Below are 24,561 nucleotides of genomic sequence, written 5' to 3' on the forward strand. Positions count from 1 at the left end.
TTAGGTTTCTGCTGTATTTCAATATTTTTTTCTTCAGTGGGGCCAAACTAGATACTCTGGTGGGTCGAATTTGGGCACATGCCTTAAGTTTGACACACATATGATACATAGATAACCTACAGATGAGAGGATAGTCATCAGTGTGCCAGACTATTAATAATACAACATTCATAAATTACATGGGACACCAACCTGCTCTTCTTGGTTAAAATTGTATCAAAATACCAAAGCCACTAATTGTTTTGCAAAGAACCAGCCATTGATATAGACTTAATTGCCACTCACTCACTGTCACCTCTTCTATTACACAATAATCCAGCAATTCTGGACAAATATGAGTAAATATTGCTAACATGATATTCAATGCATTCCCATTGTCTTCTGTACCAGGTAAAAGTCACTCAGGTTTTTAGGACACACGTGAACCATGAAATGTATTTGATTGCCTCGTAGTTTTATGATCTGTGATAGGACCTTCCAATTTGGGGCCAACGGGCCAAAGTTGGCCCGCTGGTGATTGGCTTTGGCCCGCTACTCATTTTTGAAATTGCTATTTTTATTTTTCATATATATTTTTCTCCATTTCCAGCAGTCTGAATGTATTTTTGTTGCACTTCTTCCCCATCACCACAAATTGCCATAGTTTTACATTAGGAGTAGGGGGGCGCTGTTGAGCCCCCGTCAGCTCAGATCTGTAAGCATATGACCAGTGAGTGAGAGGATGTTGGAGACAGATCTGAGATAGAGCGCGTGGGGCAGTGGCACAGTGATAATAACAGAAAGTTTTAAATGTTTGGGAATATAATTCCAACATTTTCTAAAAAAAAAAAAAAAAAAACGCAACAGCATTTGAGTAGTTTGTGCGTGTGGATGTAGTCAGTGAGGAGCTTCAACTGGAACTTCAGTCTGATGACAAGTTGAGAGAGCTCCCCTTTGCAGGACTTCTACAGGTGTGTTCCTGCACACAGGTAAGATCTGCAATCATGCACAGGTGATGCTGTCCTTCTTGAGCAGTTATACAGTATATGTATATGTCTGTGAGCAGGCTTTCAGCTTATCGATTGATACTGAAAACGTATCAATAGACTACCAGTCTATGCATTCAGCAGCGCCCCTCATTGATCAGTTCAGGTGACGTGATATGTGCACCACGTGACTTAAAGTTCCGTCAGTTGTATTTTAGGCTCTTATTTATTTTTAGCTATCCCGTTAAATTTTTTTATTTTAGCCTTATCCCTGACCCTAACCCAGGAAATACCACAAATTGTTTTTTTCCTATATGTATTAAAGTGGAATTTGCCGTGTTAAATGTGTTCAAATGAAAAAATATATATGACAAAAGTGGGATTCGAACCCACGGCAGCGTAAGGAAAAATCCTCGTGTCACTGCAACATGAATTATTAGTTTTGGCCCGCTGCCCTCCACCGCAATTAATATTTGGCTTTTAAATGAAAATATTTGGGCACCCCTGCTCTGTAGTTTAATTACGAAAACACAAATATTAAAAGCTTCATCGTCTATTTTATTATTGGTTTCTTTATAGGGTTGTCACGATACTTGATTTTCAAACTCAATACCATTTTCGATACCACGGAGCAGAAAAAAGACAAGAAATTTAGAAGCATAATTTCCTATAATAAAGTTGAGAATACAATCTATAAACAGTAGGGATGTAACGATTAATCGTAAGGCGGTTAAAAATCGATTCATAGTTATCACGGTTGATATCGATTTTCTGGAAAATTGAATCGCAGTACTTTTTTAACCAGCAGAGGGCGCTGTCCACAACTGTAGGCGGCGGGCGGAGTCTGCTAATACTTTCTGTCTGGCTGCCTTCTACTCTTAAATATGTTTATAAATGATTCATTACCCCTTAAGCACCGAAATATCTGTAATATTACTTGAATATCTGTAAAAGTCACGTTTTTTCTATTAGATCTGTCTGCTATTATAGCTTCTCTTCTTCACTGAAAGATATCTGCATGCCAACCGACCACTGTGGTTACCACCGCGCCTCTGCTGGTCCAAACAAATATGACGTAAATCAGTGCAATCACGTTTGTTTTTTTTTTAAAGTCCAATTGTTAAGGCACAAAATACATTTTCAGTTGCACTTTTAAAAGAAAAAGAACTATTATGCAGTTTTGCATTGTTTATTATAGAACCAGAATTTAAATTAATAGGCTTCATTTTTATTTGTATTATTCCTTTATTTATTTCATTCAAGATTTATTTTTAGTTAAATTGCATTCTTTTGAATAGTTTATCAAGGAATTCTTTTGACAATGAAAAATAAAAGGAAAATAATACAGTATTTTCTAGTTTTTTTCCCCAAAAAAAAAAATTGTCTACAGTCCCCATTTTGTAAAATAAATCGTGAGAGAATCGTATTGTGAACCCAGTAGTCGTGAATCGAATCGTATCGGGAGTTGAGTGAATCGTTACATCCCTAATAAACAGTATACAAAGTATTTTTAAATAAAATGAAATGTAGTGCAACATTTAACAACACTTGTAAACAAAAACTATTACACTTTTTTGAGAAAGTCTAACAAAATTTAGTAGCACCTTAAACATTTTTAAGAACAATGTGCCAAATTTAAAAACAACTGTTCTGATCATAGTAAAATTATTTAAAGAGGCTTCAAAAATGAGTATGCTCAAGTTTTGGCTACAGCCCTGTTTATTTTTTTTTATTTTTTTTGTGCTTCTAGTGACTTGGCTTTATATTTTCTTTGCCAGTCAATAAGGGCAGGAAGGGTAGGCTGGGTCTCAGGCTGTCATGGTTTCTGTTGAAACAGTTGAGGAAAAAAAAAAACAGAAGAACCATAGATATTAAGAAATGAACACGGCACTGTTAGTACCGTATCACTTTTTGGTATTGATACTTATTTAGTATCAAGTTTTTTGACAACACTAATACTGCCATCTGGGGTGATTAGTTGCCCCTGGGCCTGTTGTCTTGCCTCTGCTGGCTGTGGACCCGGCCACTGGCGGGCAAACGCTGGTTTTTCCCTGGGTGTGGGTCTTGGCCCTTCTGCTGCAATCTCGAATGGGGGGCCTCCCTGGGCCCACACCGGGGGTTGGGTGTTGGGGGATGGGTAAGTTTGGGGGAGTGGGTGGTTGCGGGGGGCCTTGAAGCTGGTTTTCGAGGCAATGGCGGGGTGCATTGTGTCCCTGGCCCCTGGAGCTTGCTTGGCTGTGTGTGGGAAGGGGGGGAGCGCCGCTTCTCGACATGGGGTGTCTGAGGCTTTAATGTTGGGACACGGGTGGGTGTGGGGGGGTATGGTGCTTGCGGAGGGCCTTGACGGCGGGGTGTGTTTGGGTCCCTGGCCCCTGCAGCTTGCTTGGCTTTGTAGTGGGAAGGGGGGGAGCGCTGCTTCTCCTGCATGGGTCTCTGAGGCTTTAATGTGGTGACATGGGTGGGTGTGGGGGGATTTGTACTTGCGGGGGGCCTTGACGGCGGGGTGTGTTGGGTCCCTGGCCCCTGCGGCTTGCTTGGCTTTGTGTGGGAAGGGGGGGAGCGCCGCTTCTTGGCCTGGGGTGTCTGAGGCTTCTCGTGGGGCGACTTGGCCTTGAGGCGGTTGGCTGGAGCCTCTTGAAAGCAGCTTTTTATGGCATTGATCTGTTTCCACAGAGCCGAGCCGGGCTCAGCCTTCATCTCTTGAACTTTACTCAACCCACCACTCATCACAAACTCTTGCCGAGCTTCGCTGTCATGAGGCAGCACCTTGCTGAACTTGCCGAGCACATGATTGAGGATGTTGCTGGGGGCATTGTTGAGGAGAGGCTCTAAACTGGGCAGGTGAGTGCACTTCAGCAGGATGTTCTTCAGAGACTTCTCCAAGCTGCTCGCCCCTGTGTAGAACAGCAGCACTTTAGGCAGTAGGCCTGCAGTGGCCACAGCCTTTGCGTGCTCTGGTGTATGATGTCCAATCTGACCAATGGACCATACTGTGGCCCCCTTGATGTGTTCGTTATCTTCCTCGGACAGACAGATGGCCAGCTGGTGCAACCCCTTGGAGAGGATGACGGCCATAGCTAGGTTTTCACCATGAGAAGCGACGCATCCCAGCACCATGATCCCGGGAATTCTCATGCTTCCATGGCTTTTATCCAGGTAGTCCACCACCTCCGCTAAACCACCGCAGTTCACAAACCTCTGAGCAAACTCTGCATTGTGTCTCACCACTTCCCACATCAGGGTGATGACATCTGTCTTTACATATTCATCCGGGTCCTGGAGGCAGACCATGACTTCTGAGAAAATGTCCTCCGCGATTACCATCTCAGCCAATTTTACCGAGTGTTTAGTGATCTGAATGAGAGTGGACAGCACCTGCCTCTTGACTTTGGCATCTGGGCTGCGGATCATCTGTACCAGGAGTGCAATGGTGTCCATGTTGACCTCTTCCCAAACCAGTTCAGAAGTGTTTAGAGACAACGGTAGAGAGACTGCATCTGCATCCACCACAGCCTGAGCCGGCATTGCATCTTGTTGTGCAATGTTGCCCGGAGCCCAGGCGGCAGCCTCTTTTACCTCGGGGTCCTTCAAAGAGATGCCCAAAGCATCCAACCCACCACAGTCAACCACAGCCTGGGACAGCTCAGGCGAGTGATTGGCCACAGCACGCAGCACAAACGCTGCAGCCTTCTTATAATGCTGATCCTGTGAAGGAATAGACTTGATCAACTGGCCCAGGATGTCTTTCTTCACCACAATCATTGCCAGCTCTTCACTGTGTTCTACAAGGTGACCCAGAGCCACAACTGCATTGTGCTGGATGCTGGGATCCTCATCCATCGTGAGAAGGCGGAACTGGGAAATAATTTTTTCCTTTTGGTGGAAGTTCATGTTCTGAGGGTTTTTTGACAAATCAACAAATGTCTGCATAAATTCCGTCCTTAACAGCAGGAAGCGGTCATAGGCTTCAATCATCTGTTGTTGAATCATGGTGGGTCTGTCAGAAGATGACTCCATATCAACTTTTTGGTTTAAGAGAGTGCTTTCCATTTTGTTCTAAAATTGTTTCTGTAAATCCTTGTTGAGGTAATAAACTGTCTTTGTTATTGACCTGAAGATGAGTGGCTGCTTCAAAGGATTCTTTCAACTATTAGGCATCAAAGGAACATTTGATTCTAATAGAACCTGTGACATCATCAACTGCAAAGGAATATGCTGACTCCTGATTGGCTGCAGATGAGAAGCTGTGATTGGCTGCAGATGAGAAGCTGTGACATCAACAGCAGAGGAAATACTGACTTCTGATTGGCTGCTGAATAAGACTTGTTAGTTCACACAGGGATGATGCTGGTTGCCCTTTGGTCTTTACCCATATGCTGGGGTCTCAGGTGGGGTGCTCCCTGGACCCCCAACTGGGGGGGTTAAGGGTGCGGCATTGATGGGTGTGGAACAAGATTTTTAGGGACATTCTTGGCTAAATTGTGGGGAAAATGGCCCGTGGCCCTCGCTAATTTCCGACATGGGAATTTATCGTTTCTATCGTGGGATGATATATTCTGACCAGTGATAATGGTTTTGACGATATATCGTCAAAGATACCATATTGCACATTATACACTTCATTTCTTAAAATTTGTGACTTGTCTTTGCAGTAATAAATGCTTTCTTGTTAAAAACTGGTGTCCTTTCTGGTCTCGTTTTGTTCTTTTGACTTATTTTATGACTATAAGGGAAGTAAACCAATTTCCAGTCAACATAAAGCTCATAAATATTAAAAAAATGTACACAATTTGAAGAATTTCAACTCCAAATTTCCTCACTTGAGATGAAATATGAACCAACTAAACTCTTAGTGGCCCTAGACATACAAACCTTATTTCTTGGGCAGTTTGTTCATAAATAATAGTGCAACTGGCTTTGTCATTGGTGTTGAAAAACTAAGTTCAATGGCCACATACGACTAAGTTTGTGCTCACGTGGGCCAAACCAAAAAAAATTGTGAAGGAGGACAGCACAAATTCCAAATAGTGGTGCCCTATTTATGCACATTTACATATAATAGATATTTTAAGTCACTTTTGATAACCTAAAAATTTACTTGAATTTGTAACTGAGTTTCTCAAAACTTGCAATGTAAACTGCCAGAGTTCTGTGGGATAATTTACTAGAATTTTAGAAAAAATGCGATTAATATTAATATTACTACAATGTGGTATAGCTAATGCAAGCCCCAATGGATTTTGGTGTTTTATTGATTTTGGAAATTTGGAGGGAGTGATATAACTGCAACTTACTGTTTATGAGGTTTCACAAAGATAGGTTTCTGCTGTATTTCTATATTTTTTTCTTTCAGTGGGCCAAACTAGATACTCTGGTGGGTCGAATTTGGGCCACATGCCTTAAGTTTGACACACAATATGATACATAGATAACCTACAGATGAGAGGATAGTCATCAGTGTGCCAGACTATTAATTAATACAACATTCATAAAGTACATGGGGACACCAACCTGCTCTTCTTGGTTAAAATTGTATCAAATTACCATAGCCACTAATTGTTTTGCAAAGAACCAGCCATTGATATAGACCTTCATGCCACTCACTCACTGTCACCTTCTTCTATTACACAATAATCCAGCAATTCTGGACAAATATGAGTAAATATTGCTAACATGATATTCAATGCATTCCCATTGTCTTCTGTACCAGGTAAAGTCACTCAGGTTTTTAGGACACACGCTGAACCATGAAATGTATTTGATTGCCTCGTAGTTTATGCTCTGTGATAGGACCTTCCAATTTGGGGCCCACGGGCCAAAGTTGGCCCGCTGGTGATTGGCTTTGGCCCGCTACTCATTTTTGAAATTGTTATTTTTATTTTTCATATATATTTTTCTCCATTTCCAGCAGTCTGAATGTATTTTTTGTTGCACTTCTTCCCCATCACCACAAATTGCCATAGTTTTACATTAGGAGTAGGGGGGCGCTGTTGAGCCCCCGTCAGCTCAGATCTGTAAGCATATGACCAGTGAGTGAGAGGATGTTGGAGTCAGATCTGAGATAGAGCGCGTGGGGCAGTGGCACAGTGATAATAAAAGAAAGTTTTAAATGTTTGGGAATATAATTCCAACATTTTCTAAAAAAAAAAAAAAAAAAAACGCAACAGCATTTGAGTAGTTTGTGCATGTGGATGTAGTCAGTGAGGAGCTTCAAATGGAACTTCAGTCTGATGACAAGTTGAGAGAGCTCCCCTTTGCAGGACTTCTACAGGTGTGTTCCTGCACACAGGTATGATCTGCAATCATGCACAGGTGATGCTGTCCTTCTTGAGCAGTTATACAGTATATGTATATGTCTGTGAGCAGGCTTTCAGCCTATCGATTGATATGAAAACGTATCAATAGACTACCAGTCTATGCATTCGCAGCGCCCCTCATTGACCAGTTCAGGTGACGTGATATGTGCACCACGTGACTTAAAGTTCCGTCAGTTTTATTTGAGCTCTTATTTATTTTTAGCTATCCCGTTAACTTTTTTTATTTTAGCCTTATCCCTGACCCTAACCCAGGAAATACCTTAAAATGTTTTTTCCTATATGTATTAAAGTGGAATTTGCCGTGTTAAATATGTTCAAAAGAAAAAATATATATGACAAAAGTGGGATTCGAACCCACGGCAGCGTAAGGAAAAATCCTCGGTCACTGCAACATGAATTATTAGTTTTGGCCCGCTGCCCTCCACCGCAATTAATATTTGGCTTTTCAATGAAAATAATTTGGGCACCCTGCTCTGTAGTTTAATTACGAAAACACAAATATTAAAAGCTTCATCGTCTATTTTATTATTGGTTTCTTATAGGGTTGTCACGATACTTGATTTTCAAACTCAATACCATTTTCGATACCACGGAGCAGAAAAAAGACAAGAAATTTAGAAGCATAATTTCCTATAATAAAGTTGAGATACAATCTATAAACAGTAGGGATGTAACGATTAATCGTAAGGCGTTAAAAATCGATTCATAGGTATCACGGTTGATATCGATTTTCTGAAAATTGAATCGCAGTACTTTTTTTAACCAGCAGAGGGGCGCTATCCACAAGTGTAGGCGGCGGGCGGAGTCTGCTAATACTTTCTGTCTGGCTGCCTTCTACTCTTAAATATGTTTATAAATGATTCATTACCCCTTAAGCACCGAAATATCTGTAATATTACTTGAATATCTGTAAAAGTCACGTTTTTCTATTAGCTCTGTCTGCTATTATAGCTTCTCTTCTTCACTGAAAGATATCTGCCATGCCAACCGACCACTGTGTTACCAGCGCCCCTCTGCTGGTCCAAACAAATATGACGTAAATCAGTGCAATCACGTTTGGTTTTTTTTAAAGTCCAATTGTTAAGGCACAAAATACATTTTCAGTTGCACTTTTAAAAGAAAAAGAACTATTATGCAGTTTGCATTGTTTATTATAGAACCAGAATTTAAATTAATAGGCTTCATTTTTATTTGTATTATTCCTTATTTATTTCATTCAAGATTTATTTTTAGTTAAATTGCATTCTTTTGAATAGTTTATCAAGGAATTCTTTGACAATGAAAAATAAAAGGAAAATAATACAGTATTTTCTAGTTTTTTTCCCCAAAAAAAAAAATTGTCTACAGTCCCATTTTGTAAAATAAATCGTGAGAGAATCGTATTGGTGAACCCAGTATCGTGAATCGAATCGTATCGGGAGGTGAGTGAATCGTTACAATCCCTAATAAACAGTATACAAAGTATTTTTAAATAAAATGAAATGTAGTGCAACATTTAACAACACTTGTAAACAAAAACTATTACACTTTTTTGAGAAAGTCTAACAAAATTTACTAGCACCTTAAACATTTTTAGAACAATGTGCCAAATGTAAAAACAACTGTTCTGATCATAGTAAAATTATTTAAAGAGGCTCAAAAATGAGTATGGCTCAAGTATTTGGCTGCAGCCCTGTTTATTTTTTTATTATTTTTGTGCTTCTAGTGACCTTGGCTTTGTATTTTCTTTGCCAGTCAATTAGGGCAAGGAAGGGTTGGCTTGAGTCTCAGGCTGTCATGGTTCTGTTGAAACAGGTGAGGAAAAAAAAAAGAGAAAGACCATAGATATTAAGAAATGAACACGGCACTGTTAGTACCGTATCACTTTTGGTGGTGATACTTATTTAGTATCAAGTTTTTTGACAACACTAATACTGCCATCTGGGGTTGATAGTTGCCCCTGGGCCTGTTTGTCTTGCCTTGCTGGCTGTGGACCCGGCCACTGCGGGCACACGCTTGGTTTTTCCCGGTGTGTTGTCTTGGCCCTTTTGCTGGGAATTCGGATGGGGGCCTCCCTGGGCCACACGGGGGTTGGGGTGTTGAGTGAATCGGTATAAGTGTGGGGGAGTGGGTGCTTGTGGGGGGCCTTGAAAGCTGGTTTTCGGGGCAATGGCGGGGTGCATTGGTCCCTGGCCCCTGGAGCTTGCTTGGCTGTGTGTGGGAAGGGGGGGAGGGAGCGCCGCTTCTCGACATGGGGTCTTGAGGCTTTAATGTTGGGACATGGGTGTGGGGGGGGTAGGTATGGTGCTTGGGGGGGCCTTGACGGCGGAGTGTGTGTGGTCCCTGGCCCCTGCGGCTTGCTTGGCTTTGAGTGGGAAGGGGGGGAGAGCGCGCTTCTCCTCATGGGTCTCTGAGGCGTTATGTTGTGACATGGGTGGGTGTGGGGGGGGGGGGGGTTGGTACTTGCTTTACGGGGGCCGTTGACGGCGGGGTTGTGTGTTGGGTCCCTGGCCCCTGCGGTTGCTGGCTTTGATTGTGGCAGTTTGGGGGGGGGGGAGCGCCGCTTCTCCTCATGGGGGTCTCTGAGGCTTTAATGTTGTGACCATGGGTGGGTGGTGGGGGGTTGGTTACTTGCGGGGGGAGCCTTGACGGCGGGGTTTGTTGGGTCCCTGGGCCCTGCGGCTTGTCTTGGCTTTGTGTGGGAAGAGAAGGAGCACCACTTTGGCCTGGGGTGTCTGAGGCTTCTCGTGGGGCGACTTGGCCTTGAGGCGGTTGGCTGGAGCCTCTTGAAAGCAGCTTTTTATGGCATTGATCTGTTTCCACAGAGCCGAGCCGGGCCTCAGCCTCCATCTCTTGAACTTTACTCAACCCACCACTCATCACAAACTCTTGCCGGCTTCGCTGTCATGAGGCAGCACCTTCTGAACTGGTGCCAAGCACATGATTGAGGATGTTGCTGGGGGCATTGTTGAGGAGAGGCTCTAAACTGGGCAGGTGAGTGCACTCAGCAGGTATTGTTCTTAGAGGACTTCTCCAAGCTGCTCGCCCTGTGTAGAACAGCAGCACTTAGGCAGTAGGCCTTCAGTGGCCACAGCCTTTGCGTGCTCTGGTGTATGATGTCCAATCTGACCAATGACCATACTGTGGCCCCCTTGATGTGTTCGTATCTTCCTCGGACAGACAGATGGCCAGCTGGTGCAACCCCTTGGAGAGGATGACGGCCCATAGCTAGGTTTTCACCATGAGAAGCGACGCATCCCAACACCATGATCCCGGGAATTTCTCTTCCATGGCTTTTATCCAGGTAGTCCACCACCTCCGCTAACCACCGCAGTCACAAACCTCTGAGCAAACTCTGCATTGTGTCTCACCACTTCCCACTCAGGGTGATGACATCTTCTTTACATTCATCGGGTCCTGGAGGCACATGACTTCTGAGAAAATGTCCGCCGCGATTACCATCGCAGCTAATTCTACCGAGTGTTTAGTGATCTGAATGAGAGTGGACAGCACCTGCCTCTTCACTTGGCATCTGGGCTGCGGATCATCTGTACCAGGAGTGCAATGGTGTCCATGTTGACTCTTCCCAAACCAGTTCAGAAGGTTTAGAGAGAACGGTAGAGAGACTGCATCTGCATCCACCACAGCCTGAGCCGGCATTGCATCTTGTGTGCAATGTTGCCGGAGCCAATGCGGCGCCTCTTTTACTCGGGGTCCTTCAAAGAGATGCCCAAAGATCCAACCCACCACAGTCAACCCAGCCTGGGACAGCTCAGCGAGTGATTGGCCACAGCACGCAGCACAAACGCTGCCAGCCTTCTTATAATGCTGATCCTGTGAAGGAATAGACTTTGATCAACTGGCCAAGATGTCTTTCTTCACCACAATCATTGCCAGCTCTTCACTGTGTTCTACAAGGTGGACCCAGAGCCACAACTGCATTGTGCTGGATGCTGGGATCCTCATCCACGTGAGAAGGCGGAGGAACTGGGAAATAATTTTTTCCTTTTGGTGGAAGTCCATGTTCTGAGGGTTTTTTGACAAATCAACAAATGTTGTCATAAACTCCATCCTGAACAGCAGGAAGCGGTCATAGGCTTCAATCATCTGTTGTTGAATCATGGTGGGTCTGTCAGAAGAGACTCCATATCAACTTTTTGGTTTAAGAGAGTGCTTTCCATTTTGTTCTAAAATTGTTTCTGTAAATCCTTGTTGAGGTAATAAACTGTCTTTGTTATTGACCTGAATATGAGTGGCTTGGCTTCAACGGATTCTTTCAACTAAGGCATCAAAAGAACATTTGATTTTAATAGAACCTGTGACATCATCAACTGCAAAGGAAATGCTGACTCCTGATTGGCTGCAGATGAGAAGCTGATTGGCGTGAGAAGCTGTGATTGGCTGCAGGTGAGAAGCTGTGACATCAACAGCAGAGGGAAATACTGACTTCTGATTGGCTGCTGAATAAGACTGTTAGTTCACACAGGATGATGCTGGTTGCCCTTTGGTCTTTACCCATCTGCTGGGGTCTCAGGTGGGGTGCTCCCTGGACCCCAACTGGGGGGTTAAGGGTGCGGCATTGATGGGTGTATCAAGATTTTTGGGACATTCTTGGCTAAATTTGGGGAAAATGGCCCGTGGCCCTCGCTAATTTCCGACAGGGAATTTATCGTTTATCGTGGGATGATATATTCTGACCAGTGATATGGTTTGACGATTATATCGTCAAAGATACCATATTGCACATTATACACTTCATTTCTTAAAATTTGTGACTTGTCTTTGCAGTAATAAATGCTTCTTGTTGAAAAACTGGGTGTCCTTTCTGGGTCTCGTTTTGTTTTTGACTAATTTTATGACTATAAGGGAAGTAAACCAATTTCCAGTCAACATAAAGCATATAAATATTAAAAAATGTACACAATTTGAAGAATTTCAACTCCAAATTCCTCACTTGAGATGAAATATGAACCAACTAAACTTTTAGTGGCCCTGGACATACAAACCTTATTTCTTGGGCAGTTTTTTCCTAAATAATAGTGCAACTGGCTTTGTCATTGGTGTTGAAAAACTAAGTTCAATGGCCACATACACTAAGTTTGTGCTCAAGTGGGCCAAACCAAAAAAATTTGTGAAGGAGGACAGCACAAATTCCAAATAGTGGTGCCCTATTTATGCACATTTACATATAATAGATATTTTAAGTCACTTTTGATATCCTGAAAATTTACTTGAATTTGTAACTGAGTTTTCAAAACTTGCAAGTGTAAACTGCCAGAATTCTGTGGGATAATTTACTAGAATTTTAGAAAAAATGCGATTAATATTAATATTGCTACAATGTGGTATAGCTAATGCAAGCCCCAATGGTTTTTTGGTGTTTTATATTGAATTTGGAAATTTGAAGGGAGTGATATAACTGCAACTTACTGTTTTGAGGTTTCACAAAGTTAGGTTTCTGCTGTATTTCAATATTTTTTCTTTCAGTGGGCCAAACTAGATACTCTGGTGGGTCGAATTTGGGCCACATGCCTTAAGTTTGACACACAATATGATACATAGATAACCTACAGATGAGAGGATAGTCATCAGTGTGCCAGACTATTAATAATACAACATTCATAAATTACATGGGACACCAACCTGCTCTTCTTGGTTAAAAATTGTATCAAAATACCAAAGCACTAATTGTTTTGCAAAGAACCAGCCATTGATATAGACTTAATTGCCACTCACTCACTGTCACCCTCTTCTATTACACAATAATCCAGCAATTCTGAACAAATATGAGTAAATATTGCTAACATGATATTCATGCATTCCCATTGTCTTCTGTACCAGGTAAAGTCACTCAGGTTTTTAGGACACAACGCTGAACCATGAAATGTATTTGATTGCCTCGTAGTTTTATGCTCTGTGATAGGACCTTCCAATTTGGGGCCCACAGGCCAAAGTTGGCCCGCTGGTGATTGGCTTTGGCCCGCTACTCATTTTTGAAATTGCTATTTTTATTTTTCATATATATTTTTCTCCATTTCCAGCAGTCTGAATGTATTTTTTGTTGCACTTCTTCCCCATCACCACAAATTGCCATAGTTTTTACATTAGGAGTAGGGGGGCGCTGTTGAGCCCCCGTCAGCTCAGATCTGTAAGCATATGACCAGTGAGTGAGAGGATGTTGGAGACAGATCTGAGATAGAGCGCGTGGGGCAGTGGCACAGTGATAATAACAGAAAGTTTTAAATGTTTGGGAATATAATTCCAACATTTTCTAAAAAAAAAAAAAAAAAAAACGCAACAGCATTTGAGTAGTTTGTGCGTGTGGATGTAGTCAGTGAGGAGCTTCAAATGGAACTTCAGTCTGATGACAAGTTGAGAGAGCTCACCTTTGCAGGACTTCTACATGTGTGTTCCTGCACACAGGTAAGATCTGCAATCATGCACAGGTGAAGCTGTCCTTCTTGAGCAGTTATACAGTATATGTATATGTCTGTGAGCAGGCTTTCAGCTTATCGATTGATACGAAAACGTATAATAGACTACCAGTCTATGCATTCACAGCGCCCCTCATTGATCCAGTTCAGGTGACGTGAAATGTGCACCACGTGACTTAAAGTTCCGTCAGTTTTATTTTAGCTCTTATTTATTTTTAGCTATCCCGTTAACTTTTTTTATTTTAGCCTTATCCCTGACCCTAACCCAGGAAATACCAGCAAATTGTTTTTTTCCTATATGTATTAAAGTGGAATTTGCCGTGTTAAATGTGTTCAAATGAAAAAATATATATGACAAAAGTGGGGATTCGAACCCACGGCAGCGTAAGGAAAAATCCTCGTGTCACTGCAACATGAATTATTAGTTTTGGGCCCGCTGCCCTCCACCGCAATTAATATTTGGCTTTTCAATGAAAATAATTTGGGCACCCCTGCTCTGTAGTTTAATTACGAAAACACAAATATTAAAAGCTTCATCGTCTATTTTATTATTGGTTTCTTATAGGGTTGTCACGATACTTGATTTCAAACTCAATACCATTTTCGATACCACGGAGCAGAAAAAAGACAAGAAATTTAGAAGCATAATTTCCTATAATAAAGTTGAGAATACAATCTATAAACAGTAGGGATGTAACGATTAATCGTAAGGCGGTTAAAAATCGATTCATAGTTATCACGGTTGATATCGATTTTCTGAAAATGAATCGCAGTACTTTTTTTAACCAGCAGAGGGCGCTGTCCACAACTGTAGGCGGCGGGCGGAGTCTGCTAATACTTTCTGTCTGGCTGCCTTCTACTCTTAAATATGTTTATAAATGATTCATTACCCCTTAAGCACCGAAATATCTGTAATATTACTTGAATATCTGTAAAAGTCACGTTTTTCTATTAGATCTGTCTGCTATTATAGCTTCTCTTCTTCACTGAAAGATATCTGCATGCCAACCGACCACTGTGTCACCGGCGCCCTCTGCTGGTCCAAACAAATATGACGTAAATCAGTGCAATCACGTTTGTTTGTTTTTTAAAGTCCAATTGTTAAGGCACAAAATACATTTTCAGTTGCACTTTTAAAAGAAAAAGAACTATTATGCAGTTTTGCATTGTTTATTATAGAACCAGAATTTAAATTAATAGGCTTCATTTTTATTTGTATTATTCCTTTATTTATTTCATTCAAGATTTATTTTTAGTTAAATTGCATTCTTTTGAATAGTTTATCAAGGAATTCTTTTGACAATGAAAAATAAAAGGAAAATAATACAGTATTTTCTAGTTTTTTTCCCCAAAAAAAAAAATTGTCTACAGTCCCATTTTGTAAAATAAATCGTGAGAGAATCGTATTGTGAACCCAGTATCGTGAATCGAATCGTATCGGGAGTTGAGTGAATCGTTAAATCCCTAATAAACAGTATACAAAGTATTTTTAAATAAAATGAAATGTAGTACAACATTTAACAACACTTGTAAACAAAAACTATTACACTTTTTTGAGAAAGTCTAACAAAATTTAGTAGCACCTTAAACATTTTAAGAACAATGTGCCAAATTTAAAAACAACTGTTCTGATCATAGTAAAATTATTTAAAGAGGCTCAAAAATGAGTATGCTCAAGTATTTGGCTGCAGCCCTGTTTATTTTTTTTATTTTTTTTTGTGCTTCTAGTGACTTGGCTTTGTATTTTCTTTGCCAGTCAAATTAGGGCAGGAAGGGTTGGCTGAGTCTCAGGCTGTCATGGTTTCTGTTGAAACAGGTGAGGAAAAAAAAAAGAGAAGAACCATAGATATTAAGAAATGAACACGGCACTGTTAGTACCGTATCACTTTTTGGTGTTGATACTTTATTTAGTATCAAGTTTTTTGACAACACTAATACTGCCATCTGGGGTGATTAGTTGCCCCTGGGCCTGTTGTCTTGCCTCTGCTGGCTGTGGACCCGGCCACTGGCGGGCACACGCTGGTTTTTCCCTGGGTGTGTGTCTTGGCCCTTTTGCTGGAATCTCGGATGGGGGCCTCCCTGGGCTCACACCGGGGGTTGGGTGTTGAGGTATCGGTAAGTGTGGGGGAGTGGGTGCTTGTGGGGGGCCTTGAAGCTGGTTTTCGGGGCAATGGCGGGGTGCATTGTGTCCCTGGCCCCTGGAGCTTGCTTGGCTGTGTGTGGGAAGCGGGGGAGCGCCGCTTCTCGACATGGGGTCTTTGAGGCTTTAATGTTGGGACATGGGTGGGTGTGGGGGGTATGGTGCTTGCGGGGGGCCTTGACGGCGGAGTGTGTTGGGTCCCTGGCCCCTGCGGCTTGCTTGGCTTTGAGTGGGAAGGGGGGGAGCGCCGCTTCTCCTCATGGGGTCTCTGAGGCTTTAATGTTGTGACATGGGTGGGTGTGGGGGGTTGGTACTTGCGGGGGGCCTTGACGGCGGGGTGTGTTGGGGTCCCTGGCCCCTGCGGCTTGCTTGGCTTTGAGTGGGAAGGGGGGGAGCGCCGCTTTCTCCTCATGGGGTCTCTGAGGCTTTAATGTTGTGACATGGGTGGGTGTGGGGGGGTTGGTACTTGCGGGGAGCCTTGACGGCGGGGTTTGTTGGGTCCCTGGCCCCTGCGGCTTGCTTGGCTTTGTGTGGGAAGAGAAGGAGCACCACTTCTTGGCCGGGGTGTCTGAGGCTTCTCGTGGGGCGACTTGGCCTTGAGGCGGTTGGCTGGAGCCTCTTGAAAGCAGCTTTTTATGGCATTGATCTGTTTCCACAGAGCCGAGCCGGGCTCAGCCTCCATCTCTTGAACTTTACTCAACCCACCACTAATCACAAACTCTTGCCGGGCTTCGCTGTCATGAGGCAGCACCTTGCTGAACTGGCCAAGCACATGATTGAGGATGTTGCTGGGGGCATTGTTGAGGAGAGGCTCTAAACTGGGCAGGTGAGTGCACTTCAGCAGGATGTTCTTCAGAGACTTCTCCAAGCTGCTCGCCCCTGTGTAGAACAGCAGCACTTTAGGCAGTAGGCCTTCAGTGGCCACAGCCTTGGCGTGCTCTGGTGTATGATGTCCAATCTGACCAATGGACCATACTGTGGCCCCCTTGATGTGTTCGTTATCTTCCTCAGGACAGACAGATGGCCAGCTGGTGCAACCCCTTGGAGAGGATGACGGCCATAGCTAGGTTTTCACCATGAGAAGCGACGCATCCCAACACCATGATCCCGGGAATTCTCATGCTTCCATGGCTTTTATCCAGGTAGTCCACCACCTCCGCTAAACCACCGCAGTTCACAAACCTCTGAGCAAACTCTGCATTGTGTCTCACCACTTCCCACATCAGGGTGATGACATCTTTCTTTACATATTCATCCGGGTCCTGGAGGCAGACCATGACTTCTGAGAAAATGTCCGCCGCGATTACCATCTCAGCTAATTCTACCGAGTGTTTAGTGATCTGAATGAGAGTGGACAGCACCTGCCTCTTCACTTTGGCATCTGGGCTGTGGATCATCTGTACCAGGAGTGCAATGGTGTCCATGTTGACCTCTTCCCAAACCAGTTCAGAAGTGTTTAGAGAGAACGGTAGAGAGACTGCATCTGCATCCACCACAGCCTGAGCCGGCATTGCATCTTGTTGTGCAATGTTGCCCGGAGCCAATGCGGCAGCCTCTTTTACCTCGGGGTCCTTCAAAGAGATGCCCAAAGCATCCAACCCACCACAGTCAACCACAGCCTGGGACAGCTCAGGCGAGTGATTGGCCACAGCACGCAGCACAAACGCTGCAGCCTTCTTATAATGCTGATCCTGTGAAGGAATAGACTTGATCAACTGGCCCAGAATGTCTTTCTTCACCACAATCATTGCCAGCTCTTCACTGTGTTCTACAAGGTGGCCCAGAGCCACAACTGCATTGTGCTGGATGCTGGGATCCTCATCCAACGTGAGAAGGCGGAACTGGGAAATAATTTTTCCTTTTGGTGGAAGTTCATGTTCTGAGGGTTTTTTGACAAATCAACAAATGTTTCCATAAACTCCATCCTGAACAGCAGGAAGCGGTCATAGGCTTCAATCATCTGTTGTTGAATCATGGTGGGTGTGTCAGAAGATGACTCCATATCAACTTTTTGGTTTAAGAGAGTGCTTTCCATTTTGTTCTAAAATTGTTTCTGTAAATCCTTGTTGAGGTAATAAACTGTCTTTGTTATTGACCTGAAGATGAGTGGCTGCTTCAACGGATTCTTTCAACTATTAGGCATCAAAGGAACATTTGATTTTAATAGAACCTGTGACATCATCAACTGCAAAGGAATATGCTGACTCCTGATTGGCTGCAGATGAGAAGCTGTGATATCAACAGCAGAGGGAAATACTGACTTCTGATTGGCTGCTGAATAAGACTTGTTAGTTCACACAGGAATGATGCTGGTTGCCCTGTGGTCTTTACCCATATGCTGGGGTCGCAGGTGGGGTGCTCCCTGGACCCTCAACTGGGGGGGTTAAGGTGCGGCATTGATGGGTGTGTATCAAGATTTTTAGGGACATTCTTGGCTAAATTTTGGGGAAAATGGCCCGTGGCCCTCGCTAATTTCCAACATGGGAATTTATCGTTTCCATCGTAGGATGATATATTCTGACCAGTGATAATGGTTTTGACGATTTATCGTCAAAGATACCATATTGCACATTATACACTTCATTTCTTAAAATTTGTGACTTGTCTTTGCAGTAATAAATGCTTTCTTGTTGAAAACTGGTGTCCTTTCTGGGTCTCGTTTTGTTCTTTTGACTTACTTTATGACTATAAGGGAAGTAAACCAATTTCCAGTCAACATAAAGCTCATAAATATTAAAAAATGTACACAATTTGAAGAATTTCAACTCCAAATTCCCTCTCTTGAGATGAAATATGAACCAACTAAACTTTTAGTGGCCCTGGACATACAAACCTTATTTCTTGGGCAGTTTTTTCCTAAATAATAGTGCAACTGGTTTGTCATTGGTGTTGAAAAACTAAGTTCAATGGCCACATACGACTAAGTTTGTGCTCAAGTGGGCCAAACCAAAAAAATTTGTGAAGGAGGACAGCACAAATTCCAAATAGTGGTGCCCTATTTATGCACATTTACATATAATAGATATTTTAAGTCACTTTTGATATCCTGAAAATTTACTTGAATTTGTAACTGAGTTTTTCAAAACTTGCAATGTAAACTGCCAGAATTCTGTGGGATAATTTACTAGAATTTTAGAAAAAATGCGATTAATATTAATATTACTACAATGTGGTATAGCTAATGCAAGCCCCAATGGATTTTTGGTGTTTTATTGAATTTGGAAAGTTTGGAGGGAGTGATATAACTGCAACTTACTGTTTTTGAGGTTTCACAAAGTTAGGTTTCTGCTGTATTTCAATATTTTTTTCTTTCAGTGGGCCAAACTAGATACTCTGGTGGGTCGAATTTGGGCCACATGCCTTAAGTTTGACACACAATATGATACATAGATAACCTACAGATGAGAGGATAGTCATCAGTGTGCCAGACTATTAATTAATACAACATTCATAAATTACATGGGACACCAACCTGCTCTTCTTGGTTAAAATTGTATCAAAATACCATAGCCACTAATTGTTTTGCAAAGAACCAGCCATTGATATAGACTTAATTGCCACTCACTCACTGTCACCTCTTCTATTACACAATAATCCAGCAATTCTGGACAAATATGAGTAAATATTGCAAACATGATATTCAATGCATTCCCATTGTCTTCTGTACCAGGTAAAGTCACTCAGGTTTTTAGGACACACGCTGAACCATGAAATGTATTTGATTGCCTCGTAGTTTTATGATCTGTGATAGGACCTTCCAATTTGGGGCCCACGGGCCAAGTGGCCCGCTGGTGATTGGCTTTGGTCTGCTACTCATTTTTGAAATTGCTATTTTTATTTTTCATATATATTTTTCTCCATTTCCAGCAGTCTGAATGTATTTTTTTGTTGCACTTCTTCCCCATCACCACAAATTGCCATAGTTTTACATTAGGAGTAGGGGGGCGCTGTTGAGCCCCCGTCAGCTCAGATCTGTAAGCATATGACCAGTGAGTGAGAGGATGTTGGAGTCAGATCTGAGATAGAGCGCGTGGGGCAGTGGCACAGTGATAATAACAGAAAGTTTTAAATGTTTGGGAATATAATTCCCAACATTTTCTAAAAAAAACAAAAAAAAACGCAACAGCATTTGAGTAGTTTGTGCATGTGGATGTAGTCAGTGAGGAGCTTCAACTGGAACTTCAGTCTGATGACAAGTTGAGAGAGCTCCCCTTTGCAGGACTTCTACAGGTGTGTTCCTGCACACAGGTAAGATCTGCAATCATGCACAGGTGATGCTGTTCTTCTTGAGCAGTTATACAGTATATGTATATGTCTGTGAGCAGGATTTCAGCCTATCGATTGATATGAAAACGTATCAATAGACTACCAGTCTATGCATTCGCAGGGCCCCTCATTGACCAGTTCAGGTGACGTGATATGTGCACCACGTGACTTAAAGTTCCGTCAGTTTTCACAGTATTTGAGCTTTTATTTATTTCTAGCTATCCCGTTAACTTTTTTTATTTTAGCCTTATCCCTGACCCTAACCCAGGAAATACCTTAAAATGTTTTTTCCTATATGTATTAAAGTGGAATTTGCCGTGTTAAATATGTTCAAAAGAAAAAATATATATGACAAAAGTGGGATTCGAACCCACGGCAGCGTAAGGATAAATCCTCGTGTCACAATTATTAGTTTTGGCCCGCTGCCCTCCACCGCAATTAATATTTGGCTTTTCAATGAAAATAATTTGGGCACCCCTGCTCTGTAGTTTAATTACGAAAACACAAATATTAAAAGCTTCATCGTCTATTTTATTATTGGTTTCTTTATAGGGTTGTCACGATACTTGATTTTCAAACTCAATACCATTTTCGATACCACGGAGCAGAAAAAAGACAAGAAATTTAGAAGCATAATTTCCTATAATAAAGTTGAGAATACAATCTATAAACAGTAGGGATGTAACGATTAATCGTAAGGCGGTTAAAAATCGATTCATAGTTATCACGGTTGATATCGATTTTCTGAAAATTGAATCGCAGTACTTTTTTTAACCAGCAGAGGGCGCTGTCCACAACTGTAGGCGGCGGGCGGAGTCTGCTAATACTTTCTGTCTGGCTGCCTTCTACTCTTAAATATGTTTATAAATGATTCATTACCCCTTAAGCACCGAAATATCTGTAAGGGTAAATCCTAGTGGTCACTCCAAAATATGACGTAATTGGAAATCAGTGCAATCACATTTTTTTTTTTTTTTTTTACAGTCCATTTGGTAAGGCACAAATACATTTTCAGTTGCACTTTTAAAAGAAAAAAGAACTATTATGCAGTTTTGCATTGTTTATTATAGAACCAGAATTTAAATTAATTAGGCTTCATTTTTATTTGTATTATTCCTTTATTTATTCATTCAAGATTTATTTTTAGTTAAATTGCATTCTTTTGAATAGTTTATCAAGGAATTCTTTTGACAATGAAAAATAAAAGGAAAATAATACAGTATTTTCTAGTTTTTTTCCCAAAAAAAAAAAAATTTGTCTACAGTCCCATTTTGTAAAATAAATCGCGGAGAGAATCGTATCGTGAACCCAGTGTCGTGAATCGAATCGTATCGGGAGTTGAGTGAATCGTTACATCCCTAATAAACAGTATACAAAGTATTTTTAAATAAAGTGAAATGTAGTGCAACATTTAACAACACTTGTAAACAAAAACTATTACACTTTCTTGAGAAAGTTTAACAAAATTTAGCAGCACCTTAAACATTTTTAAGAACAATGTGCCAAATTTAAAAACAACTGTTCTAATCATAGTAAAATATTTAAAGAGGTTCAAAAATGAGTATGCTCAAGTTTTTGGCTACAGCCCTGTTTATTTTTTTTTATTTTTTTTGTGCTTCTAGTGACTTGGCTTTATATTTTCTTTGCCAGTCAATAAGGGCAGGAAGGGTAGGCTGGGTCTCAGGCTGTCATGGTTTCTGTTGAAACAGTTGAGGAAAAAAAAAAAACAGAAGAACCATAGATATTAAGAAATGAACACGGCACTGTTAGTACCGTATCACTTTTTGGTATTGATACTTCATTTAGTATCAAGTTTTTTGACAACACTAATACTGCCATCTGGGGTGATTAGTTGCCCCTGGGCCTGTTGTCTTGCCTCTGCTGGCTGTGGACCCGGCCACTGGCGGGCAAACGCTGGTTTTTCCCTGGGTGTGGGTCTTGGCCCTTCTGCTGCAATCTCGAATGGGGGGCTCCCTGGGCCCACACCGGGGGTTGGGTGTTGGGGCATGGGTAAGTTTGGGGGAGTGGGTGGTTGCGGGGGGCCTTGAAGCTGGTTTTCGAGGCAATGGCGGGGTGCATTGTGTCCCTGGCCCCTGGAGCTTGCTTGGCTGTGTGTGGGAAGGGGGGGAGCGCCGCTTCTCGACATGGGGTCTCTGAGGCTTTAATGTTGGGACATGGGTGGGTGTGGGGGGGTTGGTGCTTGCGGAGGGCCTTGACGGCGGGGTGTGTTTGGTCCCTGGCCCCTGCAGCTTGCTTGGCTTTGTGTGGGAAGGGGGGGAGCGCTGCTTCTCGGCATGGGGTCTTTGAGGCTTTAATGTTGGGACATGGGTGGGTGTGGGGGGGTTGGTGCTTGCGGGGGGCCTTGACGGCGGGGTGTGTTGGGTCCCTGGCCCCTGCGGCTTGCTTGGCTTTGTGTGGGAAAAGAAGGAGCACCACTTTTTGGCCTGGGATGTCTGGGGCTTCTCGTGGGGCGACTTGGCCTTGAGGCGGTTGGCTGGAGCCTCTTGAAAGCAGCTTTTTATGGCATTGATCTGTTTCCACAGAGCCGAGCCGGGCTCAGCCTTCATCTCTTGAACTTTACTCAACCCACCACTCATCACAAACTCTTGCCGAGCTTCACTGTCATGAGGCAGCACCTTGCTGAACTTGCCGAGCACATGATTGAGGATGTTGCTGGGGGCATTGTTGAGGAGAGGCTCTAAACTGGGCAGGTGAGTGCACTTCAGCAGGATGTTCTTCAGAGACTTCTCCAAGCTGCTCGCCCCTGTGTAGAACAGCAGCACTTTAGGCAGTAGGCCTGCAGTGGCCACAGCCTTTGCGTGCTCTGGTGTATGATGTCCAATCTGACCAATGGACCAAACTGTGGCCCCCTTGATGTGTTCGTTATCTTCCTCGGACAGACAGATGGCCAGCTGGTGCAACCCCTTGGAGAGGATGACGGCCATAGCTAGGTTTTCACCATGAGAAGCGACGCATCCCAGCACCATGATCCCGGGAATTTTCATGCTTCCATGGCTTTTATCAAGGTAGTCCACCACCTCCGCTAAACCACCGCAGTTCACAAACTTCTGAGCAAACTCTGCATTGTGTCTCACCACTTCCCACATCAGGGTGATGACATCTGTCTTTACATGTTCATCTGGGTCCTGGAGGCAGACCATGACTTCTGAGAAAATGTCCTCCGCGATTACCATCTCAGCCAATTTTACCGAGTGTTTAGTGATCTGAATGAGAGTGGACAGCACCTGCCTCTTGACTTTGGCATCTGGGCTGCGGATCATCTGTGCCAGGAGTGCAATGGTGTCCATGTTGACTTCTTCCCAAACCAGTTCAGAAGTGTTTAGGGACAACGGTAGAGAGACTGCATCTGCATCCACCACAGCCTGAGCCGGCATTGCATTTTGTTGTGCAATGTTGCCCGGAGCCCAGGCGGCAGCCTCTTTTACCTCGGGGTCCTTCAAAGAGATGCCCAAAGCATCCAACCCACCACAGTCAACCACAGCCTGGGACAGCTCAGGCGAGTGATTGGCCACAGCACGCAGCACAAACGCTGCAGCCTTCTTATAATGCTGATCCTGTGAAGGAATAGACTTGATCAACTGGCCCAGGATGTCTTTCTTCACCACAATCATTGCCAGCTCTTCACTGTGTTCTACAAGGTGACCCAGAGCCACAGCTGCATTGTGCTGGATGCTGGGATCCTCATCCATCGTGAGAAGGCGGAACTGGGAAATAATTTTTTCCTTTTGGTGGAAGTTCATGTTCTGAGGGTTTTTTGACAAATCAACAAATGTCTGCATAAATTCCGTCCTTAACAGCAGGAAGCGGTCATAGGCTTCAATCATCTGTTGTTGAATCATGGTGGGTCTGTCAGAAGATGACTCCATATCAACTTTTTGGTTTAAGAGAGTGCTTTCCATTTTGTTCTAAAATTGTTTCTGTAAATCCTTGTTGAGGTAATAAACTGTGTTTGTTATTGACCTGAATATGAGTGGCTGCTTCAAAGGATTCTTTCAACTATTAGGCATCAAAGGAACATTTGATTCTAATAGAACCTGTGACATCATCAACTGCAAAGGAATATGCTGACTCCTGATTGGCTGCAGATGAGAAGCTGTGATTGGCTGCAGATGAGAAGCTGTGACATCAACAGCAGAAGGAAATACTGACTTCTGATTGGCTGCTGAATAAGACTTGTTAGTTCACACAGGGATGATGCTGGTTGCCCTTTGGTCTTTACCCATATGCTGGGGTCTCAGGTGGGGTGCTCCCTGGACCCCCAACTGGGGGGGTTAAGGGTGCGGCATTGATGGGTGTGGAACAAGATTTTTAGGGACATTCTTGGCTAAATTGTGGGGAAAATGGCCCGTGGCCCTCGCTAATTTCCGACATGGGAATTTATCGTTTCTATCGTGGGATGATATATTCTGACCAGTGATAATGGTTTTGACGATATATCG

At 42.9% G+C, this 24,561-nt stretch overlaps 3 pseudogenes; all 3 read right to left on the minus strand.

Moving 5' to 3' along the window:
- Positions 1 to 2,939: 2,939 nt before the first annotated feature.
- LOC114464304 (sperm-associated antigen 6 pseudogene) lies at positions 2,940 to 5,098 on the minus strand (annotated as a pseudogene).
- An 11,164-nt stretch (positions 5,099 to 16,262) lies between these two features.
- LOC114464305 (sperm-associated antigen 6 pseudogene) lies at positions 16,263 to 18,170 on the minus strand (annotated as a pseudogene).
- Positions 18,171 to 21,927: 3,757 nt separating this feature from the next.
- Positions 21,928 to 24,064, minus strand: LOC114464306 (sperm-associated antigen 6 pseudogene; annotated as a pseudogene).
- Between the last annotated feature and the right edge of the window lie 497 nt (positions 24,065 to 24,561).

This window comes from Gouania willdenowi, chromosome 6 (assembly GCF_900634775.1).
Source record: "Gouania willdenowi chromosome 6, fGouWil2.1, whole genome shotgun sequence".
In the NCBI taxonomy this organism is placed as follows: Eukaryota; Metazoa; Chordata; class Actinopteri; order Blenniiformes; family Gobiesocidae; genus Gouania; species Gouania willdenowi.